At 47.0% G+C, this 19029-nt stretch overlaps 1 long non-coding RNA gene and 2 other non-coding genes across 5 annotated transcripts; all 3 read left to right on the forward strand.

Annotated features, from left to right (window-relative positions):
- Positions 1-6247: 6247 nt before the first annotated feature.
- LOC113408801 lies at positions 6248-13749 on the forward strand. Of its 3 annotated transcripts, none has more exons than XR_003370369.2 (4): positions 6248-6316; positions 6841-6923; positions 12763-12837; positions 13651-13749. It is a non-coding gene; the product is annotated as an uncharacterized LOC113408801 (long non-coding RNA). The 3 variants fall into 3 exon arrangements; XR_003370367.1 differs by having other exon boundaries at positions 6253-6316; positions 6844-6923; XR_003370368.1 differs by lacking the exons at positions 12763-12837; positions 13651-13749 and adding exons at positions 9172-9253; positions 10291-10376 and having other exon boundaries at positions 6253-6316; positions 6844-6923.
- On the forward strand, positions 12403-12480 carry LOC113408804. The gene has a single exon (XR_003370371.1). It is a non-coding gene; the product is annotated as a small nucleolar RNA SNORD126 (small nucleolar RNA).
- Positions 13253-13400, forward strand: LOC113408803. Its single transcript, XR_003370370.1, has one exon. It is a non-coding gene; the product is annotated as a small nucleolar RNA SNORA79 (small nucleolar RNA).
- Positions 13750-19029: the final 5280 nt, after the last annotated feature.

Consider the following 19029-nt stretch of genomic DNA (forward strand, 5'->3'; position numbering starts at 1 on the left):
TACAGCCCAAAATGCCGTTAGCCTTCTCGGCAACAAGGGCACACTGTTGACTCATATCCAGCATCTCGTCCACTGTAACCCCTAGGTCCTTTTCTGCAGAACTGCTTCCTAGCCATTCGGTCCCTAGTCTGTAACAGTGCATGGGATTCTTCCGTCCTAAGTGCAGGACTCTGCACTTGTCCTTGTTGAATCTCATCAGGTTTCTTTTGGCCCAATCCTCTACTTTGTCTAGGTCCCTCTGTATCCTATCCCTACCCTCCAGCGTATCTACCACTCCTCCCAGTTTAGTGTCATCTGCAAACTTGCTGAGAGTGCAGTCCATGCCATCCTCCAGATCATTAATGATAAATAAATTAATGGAGATATCCTATCTCCTAGAACTGGAAGGGACCTTGAAGGTCAATGAGTCCAGGCCCCTGCCTTCACTAGCAGGACCAAGTACTGATTTTGCCCCAGATCCCTAAGCGGCCCCCTCAAGGATTAAACTCACAACCCTGGGTTTAGCAGGCCAATGCTCAAACCACTGAGCTATCCCTCCCTCCAAATATCCCTGGGGAGCCCAGCTCTGTGTGGTTGCCCAGAAACTAAGGGACCTGTGCTGATGGTGGTTGAAGCTGGACACGCGGAATGGAGTCGAGGTGGCTGAGCTCATTCTGGTGGAGCAGTTTGTTCACATACTCCTGACCGGGGGTAGGGAGTGGGTGCTTAGACAACAGCCAGAGTCCCTAGCCGACATGGTCCAACTAATGGAGAACTATTTAGCAGCAGATACTGCCTTAACTGCCTCGCCAGAGCAGCTGCCGGAGGCCAAGGGGGCCCCACGACTCAAGGGAGAGCCCAACCAGGTGAACCGGCAGGCAGACAGGGTGGTCCCTGAAGCGCCAACCTCTAAGGGGCCCAGCCAGCTGTGACGCTGGCAGACCAGATGCCAGCTCTTGCCAAGGCTTTATGCGTCAGCTGAGCACTGACAAATTTATAGCTGGGAACCAGACCAGTTCACCTGTATGTTAGTATTGTTCCAGATAGGTATTAGACTTATAAGAATGTGTTTAGTGTTTAGAGTCTATGGAATGCTTGTAATTTTCTGCATGCATTAATTTCACTTGTAATGTCTGTATCCCATGCTATAAGGTGATATGTAAGTTTTGCTTTATAACTGTAAAAATGCTTGCTGTGAACCTGTGAACCCACTCAGGAGGAATGGTCCACTGCCCATCAAGGACTATCAAAACTAAATGGGCCACTGGGGAACATCATGATACAAAGACTAGGTTAATGGCCCTCTGTGATGAAGTGGCAATCTTCTTAATGTTTTGTATGAATACTCTGTGTGTGCCTCAGTTTCCCCTATGTGTTCCCCAAGTATCTAGGTGGTGGGACAAGCATTTGTGATTGTTGCAGAGACCTCTGGAGGGCAGGTATGACTGCCATCTAGCTCCCTGGGCTCAGACAACGGCCAGACACTCGGTATCCTGACAACTGATGGCCTGGGCTCATCCTCTGCAAGAGCCAGCCGAAGGAGTTGGAGAATAAAGAGAGAGGTGGAGGTCAGGTGACCGGTTTGCCCGAGAAAGAGACAAAGGATGGAGGAGGGGCAACTGGGCATGACTGAGGATGGGCTGCTTAAAGCTGGTCAGTCTCCTGGTTTGGCACTCAGGGGGAGAACCCAGGGCTCTGGGTCTTCCCAAGATGGACTTTGCTGAATCTTTCTACTTCTTGTGCTAACAAGAACTGTTCTACGCCGTGTTCCAGACAACTAATAAACCCTTCTGTTTTACAACGCTGGCTGAGACTCTGTGAAGTTGGGGTGCATGGCCCCTTTGGGGGGCGTGTAAGGCTTCCCCAGGTGTCTTATTCAGGTGGACTCACTGCAGGGAGCTCATGGCATGAAATTGGGGTGCTGAACGCTCCGAGGTCAGACCCAGGAGGCGCTGAAGCCAAGGAGGCTTGCCCTAGTGAGTGTGTCCTGAGGGGTTGTCACACTACAAGAGGGTCCTGTCTGAACTTCATTCAGAGCGGTACCAGAGCACTGAGCCTGTGCACCCCGTGACACCCTCTCACACTCATGAAGGTGCTATGTGCAAGAAAGCCCAGCCCGTCAGTGTGAATGCTGGAAGAAGGGGATAAAACAGGCACAGAAGAAAATTTTATATCTCTCTTTGCTGTTTATATTCTCACAGGGCTGGAGCTAGGAAACAGAAGCAGAGATCCCCAGGTTCAATCTGGATTAGCCCTAAAAGACATTCAGTGCTGACAGATTACTACAACCGTGTCACCTTTTGGAACCTGTGATGAGGCGGAGTGGCCTCCCACTGAGACAGAGTGGGAGGGGTCTCACACTGGGCCAGGGTGGGCGGAGCCAAAGCCAGCTCGTCCCACCCACCAGAAGTCAAGGGGTGGGACAGGAAGTATAAAGGGAGCACTCTGTAGCTGGAGGAGACAGATGCCTCCCGCCTGCTCCCAGAGCTGAAGCCCAAGGGGGACCCTTGCCGCGCTGAGGACTGGCCCGAATAGCGGACGCTGCCGACAGATGAAAATCCCAGAGAGTGGCTGGGGCTGCCGCTGGCTATCTACGCCAGGCTGATGGAGGACCCCCACGGAGGCAGGTACACCCCGAGGGAAGGATTGGAAGTGGCCCTGGGACAGCCGACTCCAGTCCGGCTGCGTTTGCTGCCTGAACCCCAGTCAGCGTGTTGGGGCCGGATCCCTGCTGACCCAGTGGCGGAACCCTCCACCACTGCTAGGGCCTTGGGCTGGAACCTAGTGGAGTAGGGTGGGCCTGGGTCCCCCTACCCCTTCACCCCGGGGTAGCAGTTTCCCTACCATAGGCCAGGAGGCCTGTGTTTACCAGTCCCGCCCAAGGGCCAGAGCCTCCCGGGACTGCTGATTGCTCAGTCCCACCCGAGACATAGACAGTTGACTGGCTAATTCCCTTGCCACTTAACTTCAAATACAGAGATGTAGTGAGGCAGAGTGGCCTCCCACTGAACTAGAGTGAGAGGGGCCTCCACTAACCCACTATAGAACCATAGACTGTAACTCATTTGTGTATATATGTTGCCTGCTTTAATCTATAAATAACTCTGGTATTTCCGAGTTAATAAATCCTTAGTTGGTTTACTATAAGATTGGCTACAAGGATTATTTTTGGTGTGAGATCTGAGGTACAAATTGACCTGGGGTAAGTGACTGGTCTTTTGTGACTGAAAGCAACTTGAATCTTTTGTGATCTTTGGTGTATGGCAACCAACTATCACTAAATCCAGCTTGCCTGGATGATAAGATAGATTGGAGTCCAGGACCTCCACAGTAGCATTCTCTGGGATGCTTCCGGTTCCACGCACAGGGCCAGTTGGACGGGTGGAGCTGTGGGGTTTCAATGTGTGGATGAGATGATGGTATAGGAAAGAAGGGTTTGGGTTTGTTAAGAACTGGGGAACCTTTTGGGAAAGGAGGAGCTATGTGGGAGGGATGGGCTCCACCTGGACCAACGCAAAACTAGATTGCTGGCATGTAAGGTTGAAAAGGTTGTAGAGATTTCAGGCTAAGGGCTGGGAGAAAGCCGATGGGTACGGAGGAGCACACAGTTTGGACAGAGGCATCCTTTACGGGAGACTCTATTAACGGGGATTCTCTATATCCTAGTAAGGAGGTGAGGATGGAAGTTGATAAAGTACAGGTAGGAACTGAAGAGAAACAGTCAAATGAAAGAGTCCCATTCAATTACATCACATAATGGCAGACAGCTAAAAAGTGACAAATTTTTATAAGTGCTTGTATACAAATGCTAGAAGTCTAAATACTAAGATGGGTGAACTTGAGTGCCTGGTATTAAATGAGGTTATTGATATAATAGGCATCACAGAAACTTGGTGAAATGATAATAAATGGAACACGGTAATACCAGGATACAAAATATGTTGGAATGACAGAGTAGGTCATGCTAGTGGGGGAGTGGCACTATATGTGAAAGAAAGCAGAGTCAAATATAGTAAAAATCTTAAATGAATCAAACTGTACCATAGAATATCTATAGATAGAAATTCCGTGCTTGAATAATAAAAATATAGCAGTAGGAATATACTACCAATCACCTGACAGTGATGGTGATTGTGAAATGCTCAGAGAGATTAGAGAGGCTATAGAAATATAAAATTCAATAGTAATGGGGGATTTCAACTATCCCCATATTGACTGGGTACATGTCACCTCAGGACAGGATACTGAGATTGAGTTTCTAGACACCATGAATAACTGCTTCTTGGAGCAGCTAGTCCTGGAACCCACAAGAGGAGAAGAAATTCTTGATTTAGTCCAAAGTGAAGCACAAGATTTGGTCCAGGAGGTGAATATAGCTGAACCACTCGGTAATAGTGACCATAATATAATTAAATGTAACATCCTGGGGGGCGGAAACAACACCAAAGAAACCCACCACAGTAGCATTTAACTTCAGAAAGGAAACTACACAAAAATGAGGAAGCTAGTTAAATGGAAATTAAAAGGTACAGTCACAAAAATGAAATGTCTGCAAGCTGCATGGGAACTTTTTAAAAACATCATGATAGATGCTCAAATTAAATGTATATCCCAAATTAAAAAACACAGTAAGGGGACCAACAAAGTGCCACCATGGCTAAACAATAAAATAAAAGAAGCAGTTAGAGTCATAAAGACATCTTTTAAAAATTGGAAGTTAAATTCTACTGAGGAAAATAGAAAGGAGCATAAACTCTGGCAGGTCAACTGTAAAAGTTTAATTAGGCAGTCCAAAAAAGAAATGGAAGAGAAACTAGCCAAAGACTCAAAAACTAACAAATTTTTGAGTACATGCAAAGCAGGAAGCCTGCCAAACAATCAGTGGGGCCACGGGACGATCGAGGTGTTAAAGGAGCACTCAAGGAAGATAAGGCCATTGCAGAGAAGCTAAATCAATTCTTTGCCTCTGGCTTCACTGCAAAGTATGTGAGGGAAGTTGAAAGTCCAGACTCCAAGGTTTTATTCCCAGTTTTGGGAGGAAAAGCTAATTTAGTGGTCAGAAAAGGAGAACATGGAAGTCAGGACCTCTGGGTTATATACTGGGCTCTAGGAGGTGAGTGAGTGGGTGGTTACAATGGGAACAGGAATCACGACACCTGGGTTCTATTCTCATCTTGGCCAGTGACTCAGACAAGTCACTTGGGCCCAGATCTCACAGATATTTAGGTGCTTAATTCCTGGTGGGAGTTATGTCTCGATACCTTTGAGGATCTGGGCCTTCATCTCTTTCTGTGCCTGTTTCTCCACCCATAAAATGGCAACAATGATACTTACCTTTGTACTACAGACAGAAAGAAAAATTCTATTGTGAAATACACCAGTTTAAACCTGGAGCAACTCCACTGAAGATAATGGGGTCACATCAGTGTAATTGAGAGAGCAGTCTGGTAGGAAACATTGTACACAAGGGATTTTATTATTTTCCTTTGCAGATTTTGCCAAGATTTCCCACATTTATATTACCCACGTTATCGACGTCCTGCATTGCAGATCCCTCCCACAGCTTTTGTTGACTCTGAATCTGGATATATATTAGGATTGTCAAAGGCATTTAAGCAAATTAGGTGCCTAACCCTATGGGAGTTAGGTGCCTAGCTACTTTTGAAATTTGGCTCTCTATTGCCAGTATCCTTCGGTATTTTCCAGTCCTGGGACTTCAGAATGAGGAAAATCCCAAATGCTATGTAAATGTGAAATATTTTTTATTGATATTACACTATTTGTAAAGGGTTTGGGGATCAAAATGACCCCAAAATTCCAGAGCTAAATTTTTCAAAACCAGAAGCCTAAATTTTGATTCCTACACCCTGATTTAGCCTCCTAAATAAACTTTCAGAAATGTTGAGTAGGGTTATTCAGCACTTTTGAATATCAGCTCCATTTAGACCCTACCCTACATCAGGATTTCTGGACAGTTCCTCTAAAAACTCCAGCCTAGCTTTTAAAATTTTGACTCAAGATTGCATTCTCTAATACAGACTGAAAAATCTTTTTGAGAGATTTCACAGAAAACCACAGATTTCCGTCACACAATTTTTCCTAACCCAGCTCTGTAAAGGTCTGTAGCCACATGGTTTGAAGCCTCAACAGATTAATGTTTCGGCATCTCGCTTTTTGATTCAAGGAAATGAGAGACTGACAGGTTTATGCTCTCAGCCAATTGCAAAGCTGCTCTCTTCTCTGTCCCACCTACCACTTCCTCTCATCTTTCTCTCTTTCATCATCACCATGCTTCCTGTACGTATCCTGTTCCTGTACTCCCAGACCAGCGTGCTTGGTAAGTGGCAAGATCTCTAGCTCGGTTTGAATCCTTTGCCATTCTGAGTTTAATTTTTGCCATCCACCCATGTGTTAGGATTAGAATAAATGTAGTTAAACTGTATGTGGTGGAGAAAGGTTTTCCCGTGGATTGAGTTTGGCCTTAGGGTTGAATTCAGAATCCATAGGCCACCCCTTTACGTAGGGCCAAAGGCAGGGGATTAGTGGGAAAGTGGTCTGTTAAAACTGTGCGATCTTCAGCGACACCCCTGAAATCCCCATTGACTTTGCAGTCCCTGGGTGAAACAGACGGCATGATTTGTCCCTGTGTTTTAATAAATTACTATGTGTCTGCAGTGTTCCTCTTCAGGTCTGCATGAAGTCACACATGCTGTAAAATGAGTTCGTTATCTCTCTCCTACTCCTCTCTTCTCCCCGCCCCTGTATGATTTGGTGACTTGTTTCAGGGCACATAGGGAGTGTGCTGCAGAGTTCGGAAGCTAACGCAGGAGTTCTGACGCTTAATTCTGCCCTTTAATCCAGTAGATTCTACTCCCAGCTCTGGAAGGGAGAGCAAAGCCCAGAGATCCACTCCTCCTGTCGTAGGCAAACCATCATAAACAGCAGTAGGTGTTTTATGTACAGATCTGTTTTTAAGAGGAAAAACCACGTGGTGGGTGAGCTGGTGAAAGTTAAAGAATGTCCCTGCTGCGGAGGGAGGCTGGGTTAGCACGGTGCCTTCTGCTGTGTGTTCTAGCAGTCTCTTCAGGGGTGTGGAGTGAGCTGGCAGTGGGTTTGACTTAGTGTTCAAAAATGCTGCTGCTGGTAATGGTGAAATTGCCCACGCTGTGTGTGGCCCACGTGTTGGGGGAAAGCGTGGGAGTTGAAGGTGACTCCAGGCCTCAGTTTTGGTTTGGCTATTCTCCCCACTTTATAATTTGCGGCTGGAACTGCATGCTGCACCACTGAAGTAAATAAATGGAAGCTTAATTACAAGAGAAGAAAGTTGAGCGAGCTCTGCTGGCTTTGAAACATAGGGTGGAATTCAGAGGCTGTCCTGAGCCCAGTCTGACTCCAGTGGTAAAACTTCCATCTACTTGTATAGTGCCTTTGCCGAACCCCACGTGCCATCCAGACCCCCTTTAAAAAATGCAGTTTCATGATGGAGGTGGGTGGGCTGGGAGTCAAGACTCCTGGGTTCTACCTCAGCCCTGGGAGGGTAGTGGGGTCTAATGGTGGGTGGACTGGGAGTCAGGACTCCTGACTATTGGCTCTGACCCTGTCCCAGGGGTGACCTTGAGCAAGCCACTTTGCCCTTGCCCCTCTGTACCTCAGTTTCCTCACCTGTACAATGTGAATAATACTTCATAGGAAGCATGTGAGGCTTGATTCATTCATGATTATAAAACACTCAAAAATCTTTGGATGGGAGTTCCTAGAAAAAGAGCACATTATCAAATATTATTGTTTTTGATCCCTTATTAGCTACTAGTGGTTGGGTACTTCATAACCTGTGAGTGATCCCAGACTGCAACTTTTACCTGATCTGTAGCACCTACTCCTTGCACCTACCACGATAAAGAGAACCAACAACTTTTATGCAGGCCAGAAAAATACCCAAGAGCCCAGTATCTATGAAGCCTCAAAGGATTTCAGATACAGAATGCAAACGCCATAGGCTGCAAGCAGCCGGGCTTTAACAGAAAGGTTCTCTGCCCTGCTCTGGGAGTTGGATCTGCAAATGAAGCAGTGGGATAAAGTCTGGAGGCTGATTCAGGGCAGTAATGGGTTCAATTAAGGATTATTCTAACACAGAAGGTTAGAGCTACATAGAATGTGTGGCCTAACAGGCCTGTCTTCTTGGGGTTAGTGCAGGATTGTTCCCTACAGTCTGCTTTCTATCACTTTGTTCAGTCTAGTTTTAAAAGTCCCAAAGTAAATCAGGAAGAGCTGAGATTAGAAGTGTAAAGCCTTTTGGCTGAGAGGAAGAATGAACCAGCAATTAGGGTGCTAGCCTGGGACTTGAGAGACATGGGCTTAATTTCCTGCTCTACCACAAACTTCTTGTGCGACCTTGTGCAAGTTTTAGTCTCTCTGGGTCAGATTTGTATAGGTACTTGGGCATCTAAAGATACAGATAGATGCACAGTGAGATGTTCAGAAGTGCCTAGGTGCCTAACCCCTACTGATTTCAATCTGCCTCTTTAGGTGCCCACAGACATTTAAAAAAACTGGCCCTCAGCCTCAATTCCAAATCTGTAAAATGTGGATAATAGCAATGCCCTACATCACCAGGAAGAAATTGTGAGGTGCTCAGATAGTTGATAATGGGAGCTCTGTTTCTGGTGCTGGGAGGAGGTGGAGTTTACTGATTAGAGAAGAGTGAATTGAGATTGACCTTCATTTGGTTCTATTCATGGCTCTGTCTCTCGCTGTGTGACCTTGGGCAAGCGATTTGCCACTCTGTGCCTCAGTTTCCTCAGTTATACAGTGGAGATGATATTGACTTCACAGGGTGGATGAGGCTTAATATTTGTAAAGCACTTGGGCTGGGATTGTTAGAGGAGCCTAAGGGGATAAGTAAGGTGCCTAATTCCCTTAGACTTCTCTGAAAGCCTCTGGAGATTTTTGGAAGAAAGGAGCTAGAGAAAGACAAACCCTTATAACTGTATTAATTTTAGTGGGTGTAGCTTCTGCATTATTGGTGACCCCTAAAGGTGGGAACATCCTGCTGTGGAGGCTTTTACAATCCTGTCTCTAGTGTAACCTTTAAACACCAATTTTCTGACATAGCTATGGCAGGGTTGGATGTGGTCTGGTTGCCAGGTTTTGGTCTGTGTATCCTAAACCAATGTTTGTATCTCTTCATTTTAGACTGAAAATGGAATTGATGAGCTGGGAGGAAACAGTTGCTTTGGAGAAATGCCACGTTCCAGATATGGGGCTCAGTGAGCTGGTATGAGATTGGCTTCTTACAGAGGAACAGAGAATCCCTGCCCAGGGGGTTAAACATTACATAACAGCAAAACTGTCAAAATCTAGGGGCAACTATAATGGGTTAGAACAGGGGGGCTAGGAGTTAGGACTCCTAGGTTCTATTCCCAACTCTGGGGAGTGTGGACTAGTGGTTGGAGCAAGGGGAATCAAGTCTAGTTGTAGAGAAGGAGGACTGGGAGTCAGGACTCCTGGGTTCTATTTGGCTACCTCTCTTTAAGTGCTTTAGCAAGACCTAAAATTTCCAACCTGGAGAGAGGACTCCAGAGTATTCCTGTTAGGTGGTCTGGCAGGCCTAATCCTGCCCTGATCTATCTCCCTTCCCCCAAATAGTGCAGGCTGAGGCATGTCAAACCTTCAGCTTTGGCCTTTGTAATGTAGCAGATGTTTTTCAACTCTGACTTGATTGAAGTATCTGTTACCAGCTGTGTTGACCAATCCAACTTTCAGCTGTGACAATGGAGTGTAGTAGGAGTGACTTGTGGCTTCACATGTCTTGAGGCCTTCAGATTTTAAGTCCTCATTGTCCAGGACTGGTTCATCTCTTCCTCCTGCCACTGCAGATAAATTAATGCTTTTTGTCTGAAGCTGTTCGGTCTTTTGCTTGAGGCCTTAATAAAATTTGAGATCCTGTCTGCTCACTGTGGATGTTAAAAGGGCCATGTGATCTTTTGTAAGCATCAGGAGGGAGTTTACCCAGATGTCCGCTAAAATATTCTCCTCCCTTCTCCTGTTGCACTTTGCTCTCGTTGCCTCCCTCCACCCCAGAAGTGACTTCCTTTTTACTCCTGCTGTCTTCCCCTCCATGTATAGTGTTATCTCTTTCTGCCTAGCTATGCTCTGGTAGAACTGGGCTGTGGTGTGCTGGGAATTAGGTTTAGATGAGTCCAGTGGCAACTCTGATCTCTGGTGTAGCTGCAACAGGAGAGGAAGTAGGGGAGAGGAAGAGGCTGTGTTGGTCACACTCTAGTCTTATGAATGTTTCTTTGCCTGTTTCAGATTGTGGAGAGGCTGGAGGATGAAGACTGACTCCCCACCCCCATGAAATGATCAGGGCTGAAGTGGAAAAATGAAGTACTGTAACTGAATCTTGAAAATGGTCTGTAATGAAACATCTTGGACCTGAGCCCTAAGGACAGTAGGGTAAGGGCCTCCAACTGAGTAGGGCCTTAAAGAAAAGGGACTGAGTGGTTTTATGGCCTACCTGAGCTGAGATGAAGATAATCAGCTCCTGTGCTTTCAGGGCTTGCTCTGATCTGTTAGGAAGTAGCCAGGCATGTGTTGCTAGAGGCAGGATGCTTGACTTGATGGGCCCATCCACTGTTTTATTATTAGTTGTATTACACTGTAGCCTCGAGGCCCTACAGTGCTAGGGTTTGTACAGACACTTCATTAGAGGCCATCCCTGTCCCAAAGATTTTTGTTGACTTTGTCTACTTAGGTTATAAAGGATGGAAAACAGGAAGTATCAGCATTGCAGATGGGGAACCGAGGTACAGAGAGCTGAAGACTGAGATTTTCAAAGGAGCCCAGTGGAGTTAGGTACCCAAATCTGAGATTTAAAAGGATTTGCTTGAGGTCACCCAGGGAGTCTGTGGCAGAGCTGAGAACTGATCCCAGATGTCCCAGTCCAGAACCGTAACCACACAACTGTCCCTGTGCTTGAGGCACTTTTTAATCCTTCACTTTCCATGGCAAGACCTATGTTCCTATGTCTCAGACTCCAGAAATATTGGGGATAAGATCCTCGCTCTTGTGGCACAATAAGCGCCCCTTGGACAGACACTTGGTATTGGGAGAAGTGTGCTACTGTATGAGACAGCCCCCATGCATCCAATTATGGGCTATCTTGAGGGTTGGTGTGGAGAGGAGACCCAGCCTACAAGAAGTTTCTTCTCAGACCAGGAGACCCCCTGGTCTTTGCCATTGGTGATGTCGCAGCTAGGTTTGAGGGCGTGGGTGGGGTCTGCCATGATGAACAGTATGATCAGACCATCTTTCACCTGATCCACCCTGATGCCACATGTGCAGACCCCACTACATCAAAGAAGGAGAGAAGCATTAACTCCCTGTGTGGCTTCCATTTCAGGCCTGCAGTGAAATCTGGGCATTTCCCATAGTAGATGGGGTCAAGGTTTAAGGCCAGGAGGGACCATTATGGCCATCTAGTCTGACTTCCTGCATTGTGCGGGGCATAGAACGTAACCTAGTAACCCCCACCATGACTCCCTGACTCCTTCCCCTTTCTAAAACTCAGCTGTTCTCCCCACTCTCCCTGCATGGTCCTTTAAAATAGTTCCCTGCACTAGCTCTCGCCTCACAGTGTCTCCAGGTAACTTCACTGTGCCATTTCCTCGTCTGTAACTGCTGTGCCCTTAGCAGCTGCTCGTATGGCCGTATTGAAAAGCCAGATCTTCGTAGGCCAGAAGGAACCATTAGATTGCCTAGTCTGATCTCCAGTTTAATACCGACCAGAGAATTCAGTCTGGACTGGAAGACAGCAAGGAATGGAGAATCCCCCATCCCTTGGGAGTTTGTTCAATCACCCTCACTGTTAGAAACGTGTGCGTTATTTCTAATTTGAACGTGCCTGGCTTTAACTTCCAGCCATTGGTTCTTGTTCTGCCTTTCTCCACTATTGTTTTTTCCCCATGAAGGTACTTGTACACTGTAATCAGGTCACCTCTCTCAAGCTTCCTTTTCTTGATTTAAACTAAACAGATTGAACTTCTTAAGTCTCTCACTATCAGGCATTTTCTCCAGCCCTTGAATCACTTTTATGGTTCATTACTGAACCCTCTCCATTTTTTCAATGTCCTTTTTAAAATCTGGACACCAGAACTGGATGTGGTGTTCCAGTATCAGACTCACCAGTGCCATATACAGGGGTAAAATCAGCTCCCTGCTTCTACTGGCTACTCCCCTGTTTATGCATGCAGGGATTTTATCTGTCTTGCAGGGGAAGTTGGGAAGCCAGGGAGTCCATGTTGCAATGTGAGTAAGTTGGGTGAGGAAGCAGTTAAAATTCTCAACCACTTGAGGTCTCATAGTCCTGGGTCGTGGTTTGTGTGTGGGAGGGGCAACCACATTGCCACTTTTAGGACTAGGAGGGGTCTGCTGTGATGAACCGCATGTTCAGTCCGTGTTTCACCTGATCTACCCTGATTACACACATGCCCTGAGCAGACTAATGAAACAAACACCTGCAGCTGAAGTCTGATTTGGGGGAAAACTGATGTTCTAATGGTTTCCAATGCAACCATATGTAAAGTCCCAGACAGTGAGGGGAATAAGTAGCAGATCCAGGGGACCCCTTCAAAAACATGGATCCGGTTTCTATGCAAATGAAGGAGGGACAGAGATACAAGGAAATGAGTTTTCCCTGTAGCTGGTAGCGTGCTCTTTTTAATTTAAAAAAAAAAAAAAAAAAAAAAGTCATTACCTGGAAATAATTCCTCTTTGCTTCTGTAGGTGCAAGAACTCTGAAGACAAGATTGGCTGGTTTCGCTTCTCCCTCACCCTGGATCCCTTATAGGAATCACAGATGTAAGTGCTGCAGGAAGTTTGTATCCATCCAGTTTCTTAGTGTGGTCCCAAATTGGTACCCCCAGCCAATGTCACCATCGGGGGAGGTATGGGACAAAAATAGGGTACTATGGCAGACATAGTTTGCCAGCAGTTAACAAATGTCTGGCATAGGGTACATCATGCATTCCTCATTCAGTGACAAACAGTCTCTGAACTGATCTTCCAAACATTGCCAGGCTGCCTTTCAGTGCCTGAAGCTGCAGGTGCTTTCAGAAAGCCATATCTTTCTGCACATATGAACGGGGACTCCCTGCTGCAGAACTTTACTAAGCAGTTACCCCAGTAAAGGTTTGCTGTTTGGGGAAATTCACAGGGTGTTCTTTCTAGGGAGTCCTCTTGCTCTCAGAGCTGTTCATTTAAGGGAGAGTGGCCGCGATGACCGTTCCTCTTGCTGCCACAAGCCATGGGCAGTGGGATTTTGTGTCATCGCAGATTAAGCTTGGCCTTTCTTCACTCAGGGTGCTCTTGGATGGGTTTGGCCGTCCGTTAGCACCTTCTGAATTTTGCGGGGTCAGACACTCAAAGAGGCAGAAGGGGACTGGACTCTGGGGACAGAAATGGGGTTTAAAAACAACCTGCTCTGTAAACTTTAGGCAGTGGGCTATAGTAACCAGATAGTAATTTTTCAATGTGAGCTGAAAGATTGCCTGCACTGAGGCACTAAGAGCTATGCTGGCCTCAGCTGGGAGGAGTTAGCTTCACTGCACCAACTAGGTTTCCAAGACGCAACTGTGTGCTGCATTCTGCATCTTTGAACCTTTATCTTTACAGGGATGATTTGAGATGAGCCTTAAAGGAAAGGAAAATGTATCTTTCTCTCCACCAGCATCAACTGTAAGAGAGAATTTGGGGCCTGAAGATTAAAAGATTTGCCCTGTCTCCGATCTGCATTACAAGGACTCTTTGAAGTTATGTCCAGGAAAGGCTATACTAAAAACAGGATAAATAATAAAACTAGATTGAATGGATGTGTAAAAGTTGGGTGTTTTTTGTACAAAAGGGCAGTGGTAGAACAGGGGGAAATGGAGCTTTCTCAACTCTAATCCACTGGTCTGAATTCAGCCCAGGTCAGTAGTGGCTGTAGTTGGGATTTTCACAGGAGATTTAAGGGAGTTAGATGCCATGCTGCTTTAGGCTTCTTTGAAAATCCCATCTTTAATCCATTGCAATTTTCAGTTGCCCTTTCTGTGAAATGAGTTAGGGCTTGATCTCATGTCTGAGATACAATATCTGTCCAGGTATTTTTAAAACTCCTAGTCACTAGTATCGATGGACTTGTACAAAATTGAGGATCAGGATGGTTAACTAACATTGATCTATTTACTACTGTGTCCAAAATTACTTTCCACTCTTCCGTGAATTGACTCCACCATGTCCACTATCTGTTTTCTACTACCAACACCATTTAGGTTAGGCTGAGATTTTTCAGATGCACTCAGGATTTGGACACCCAGTTCCCATTTAAAAAAATAATGGGAATTTAACAGGCAAATCTCATAGATTAGAAAATCTTAACCTAAATGTATTTAAACCATGTCTCCCCGACCCTACAGGTGCACACTCACTCCTCTGACACCAGCTCAGACCTTTATTTCGTGCTTCGAATGTTGGCATCCTCTATCATCCTGTTTTCTCTTCACCCCAAATAAACAGATGTGGATCCTTTCCCCATTGAGCTGGGGGCCACCACTGCAGTCCTGCTACATCTTGCAGCTGTTGTGCTGAACAGCTGGGAGGCAGCGAGAGAGATGGAGCTGAGAGGCAATGCTATGTGAACCAAATTCAGCAACATGTGGTTTTGAGTTTAGACAGCCGGGGGAGTTATATTGAAGTCAGGACAAATTTTCAGTTTCATGAGCAGAGATGCCAAGCTGGACCCTCAAAACCAGGGCCATCCCAGAAAACATGGGCCATTTGGTCATCAAGAGTTTGAACTAGCTTTTGGGGGTTCAGCTGAACACAAGAAACAAGCATTTCCCCAAAATCATGTATTTAACATTAAACCAGCATGAATCTTAAAAATTTGTAATCTCCATTTTTTTAAATTTTTTTGTTGTACTCCATATTATGGGAGAAGTTGCAATTTTATTCTTTTAACGTGATTGCTTTTTAACTGTGGGTGAAGGTCTCTCAGTTTGATTACATATGTACAGAAATGCTACGTGATAACTTTTGAACACTGCATGCAATCATTTCCAACTTTTCAGGGAACATTTGAGGTGCTGAGGGCCAGCAACCTGTTCACTTTTGGGAAAATTGGAAAACCAAAAGGGAAAATGGGAGGAGGGACAGATGGACACATGGAGCCTTTGCCAGCTGTTTAGCACAGCTGCTGCTTCAAGCAACTCTGCAATTGTCTATAGACTAAAGAACTGGTTGATGGAAGCCTTTAACCCCTTCCACCATAACAGTGCCCCTAGCTCATTTGTGTGTCCTACCACCAGAATTTAACATTTGACACCCTAAATAGCGTCTCATAGACCTATAATAGGGAGAGGGGAAGTGGGGGCACGCACACAGCCCCTAGTATGGGGGGGGGGGGGGGGGGGGGGGAATGCACAGAAACCCGGGGGGGGGATCCGGGTTGGGGGAGGGGGGCATAGAGGGGTATAGGGTGCAGAGAGAGCCCCTGAGGTGGGGGCGGAGAATGGGGAATTGGGGCATACCAGCCCCTGCAATTGCAGGGGGAGATTGGGGGACCCTGCTATAGAGAGATGTGGGAATGGGGGCTGTCATAACTATAAAGGGAAGGGTAACAGCCCTCCTGTGTACAATACTATAAAATCCCTGCTGGCCAGAGACTCCAAGATCCTTTTACCTGTAAAGGTTTAAGAAGCTCAGGTAACCTGGCTGACACCTGACCCAAAGGACCAATAAGGGGACAAGATACTTTCAAATCTTGGTGGGGGGAAGGCTTTTATTTGTGCTCTTTGTTTTTGGGGAGAGTTAGCTCTTGGGACTGAGAGGGACCACACATCAATCCATGCTCTCCAAATCTTTCTGAACAAGTCTCATATTTCAAACTTGTAAGTAAACAGCCACGCAAGGTGTGTTAGTTTTATCTTTGTTTTCTCAACTTGTAAATGTACCTTTTACTAGGGAGTTTACCTCTGTTTGCTGTAACTTTGAACCCAAGGCTAGAGGGGGGTCCTCTGGGCTCTTTAAGTTTGATTACCCTGTAAAGTTATCTTCCATCCTGATTTTACAGAGATGATTTTTACTTTTTTTTTTAATTAAAAGCCTTCTTTTTAAGAACCTGATTGATTTTTCCTTGTTTTTAGATCCAAGGGGTTGGATCTTGATCCACCAGGAGTTGGTGGGAGAAAGTAGGGGGGATGGTTAATTTCTCCTTGTTTTAAGATCCAAGGGGTTTGGATCTGTATTCACCAGGGAATTGGTGAAGAGTCTCTCAAGGCTACCCAGGGAAGGGAATTAGCATTGAGAGTGGTGGCAGCGGACCAGATCTAAGCTGGTAGTTAAGCTTAGAAGTTTTCATGCAAGCCCCCACATCTATACCCTAAAGTTCAGAGTGGGGAAGGAGCCTTGACAGGGGCATACAGAACCCCTGCCACATGGTAACTTTGGGGACCTTGGAATGGGGGTAAGTGGGAATGGGAATGCACACAGAGCTGCTGGCAGGGGGGAAATGGAGTGATGCAGGGAGTCCCTGATGTGTGCAATAAGCTCAGCCTACAGAAGCTACGAAATGTACAAGCCACCAAGTTAAATCCAAATATAACAGTATTGATTCCCCCCCCCCGCCCCCAGCTGGTAAGATTTGCAGTTAGCAGGGTGGGTGGTTGATTGAATCCATGTGGAGTTATTTTATGGCATGGTTATTCTGGGGAGGGTGAGACCAGTACAAACAGGGATGTCTTAGCATCCTGGGAAATGGAGTCTTAAATCACCAGCTGTCACAAGTTCAAAGCTGGCCCCTTCCAGCAGCAGCACCTCCCATCAGTGTAGGAGGCAGGATAGAGAGTCAATAAAGAGATGGTTGCTCATGTATTGCCCCTAACATGCAGATGAGCACCATTTTGACATGCCTGTTATTGGGATTCTAGAGGTGCTGTTTTGATGTGGGTTGAGAGGGCAGTATGGGTGCCATTTTGACATGTTTTTTATGGGGAGACCATGGGTGCAATTTTGAGATGCAGTTGGGTTCAGTGTGCCATATTGATGTGGCTTTTATGGGGAACCTGTGGGGTGCCATTTTGATAGGGGTTGAGAGGTGGGATGTTAGGTCTCTTTTTGACAGTTCTTATTGGAATCTCATTGGTATCATTTTGAGATGGGTTGGAAGTGGCATATGGGTGCCAGTTTGACTTGGCTTTTTGTGGGGGAAGCCTTGGGTACCACTTTGAAAAATGTTGCAGTGGGTAGGTACCATTTTGACATGGTTTATGGGGAAACTGTGGATGCCATTTTGATGCAGGTCAGGGAGCGGACGTGTTAGTGTCATTTTCACGTGGATCAGGAGCGGGCGCGTGGCTGCCCTGTTGAAATGGGTCGGGCAGGCGGGTGCCCTGGTGACGTGAGTCAGGGAGAGGGCACATGGGTGCCCTGGTGACGTAGGTCAGGGAGTGGGTGCACCGGTGACGTGGGGCTGGCAGCGGCAGGTCGGGCAGCGGGGGAGGGTGCCCTGGTGACGTGGGGCCTGGGCGCTAGCTCAGCAGCAGCACGCGGGTCTGCCTGGGCTTGTCGGCAGGGAAGGCGGCGCTGCGGTCGCTCACTCCCCCATGTCATGGCCCCCTCCCCCTACAGTGGCTGTGCAGAGAGGCCGGGGAGGGACTTTCGGTCCAAACCATTTCCGCAGAAGGGGATTGTTTTGTGTAAACAGCAAGCTGAGACCCTTTTTGGCGCATTTTGGGACACCAGCCTCTAGTCCAAATATTTTGTAGTGAATTTTTGTCTTTATCCCTCAAGAGCTAGATGGATTTTGTGCCACCTCACCTCCTAGTCCTTTCCCCCTTTCTCTATAATGGTACGTCCCACGCTCCTTCCCCGCTCTCCCATCAAACAGGGCACCAAAGCAGGGCGGGCGGCGCGAGACGCTTTGGGACGCTGACGGGAGAAGCTTTTGCGCGCCGCGACCGTTGGCGGGTGCGAGCGGGAGGGAGTGGGGGCGACGCCGGAATGCTCCTCGGCGAGGGGAGGGGGAAGCGCACGGAAGCAGCGGCGCATGCGCAGATACGGATTTACTCGCCAGAGGCGGTTGCTAATTTTCCCGCCCTTTCCCTGCCCCAACGATTTTTTTTAACCGCTGCGTGGTTTAAAAAAGCCGGTTCAATGAGCGAGTAGCCCCCACATTATTTTGTGGGGTACTGGCTCCTCCCCACACCCCGTGTCAGTCTTGCCTGCCAAATATAAACGTGTGTCAAATTCACCTCGCAGGGCACGAAGGTACAGCCGCTATTTTATAAAATGGGGCCGTTTGTGACTCAGTGGCCCTGTCAAAGCCAATGGGGCAGCCCCCCTCCACCCTATACACACGCACACTCCTAAAAACAACAATGGGGTGCCCACTAATCCCACATTGGCTTATATCAAAGCTGCGAGGCACCCGTTTTGGCGCATGTCATGCTTATGCTGTGCCAATGTTGGCTCATGCCAAGCCAGTGTGGGTGGATGCCCTAAAAAGGCCACTTTAATGACCAAAAAACACACTGGTGTCAGCCAGGCTCACATTAACAGACACAAAGTCCCAATATTGCCATGGGATAAAATGCTGTTGGCGTGTGCCAATTTGGACATATAAAAATCCACCATATGGACTCATGGCAGTACTCTGTCGGCAAACATCAAATGCTCAATGGCAGGAAAACATTACATAGTTGCAATGTCAAAAGATGCATCATCCAAAGCAAGGAATCCTGTGTTGATGTGTGACCAGACACCATTGGTATTCACTAAACCCGTATTGGTGGGACAACAGAAATCCGTGTTGGCCTATGTCATCAGGGCCGGCTTTAGGCCAATTCCACCAATTCCCCCGAATCGGGCCCCGCGCCTAAGAGGGCCCCGCGCCCAGTGGCAGGGCCACCCAGAGTGGGGGGCAAGTGGCAGAGAATCCCTTCTTTGGCTAGAGGCGCCTTTTTAATTTTTACTCACCCAGCGGCGTTCCGGGTCTTTGGTGGCACTTTGGCGGCG

The sequence above is a fragment of the Terrapene carolina genome, unplaced genomic scaffold (assembly GCF_002925995.2).
Source record: "Terrapene carolina triunguis isolate 2854851 unplaced genomic scaffold, T_m_triunguis-2.0 Scaffold24369, whole genome shotgun sequence".
NCBI lineage: Eukaryota > Metazoa > Chordata > Testudines > Emydidae > Terrapene > Terrapene triunguis.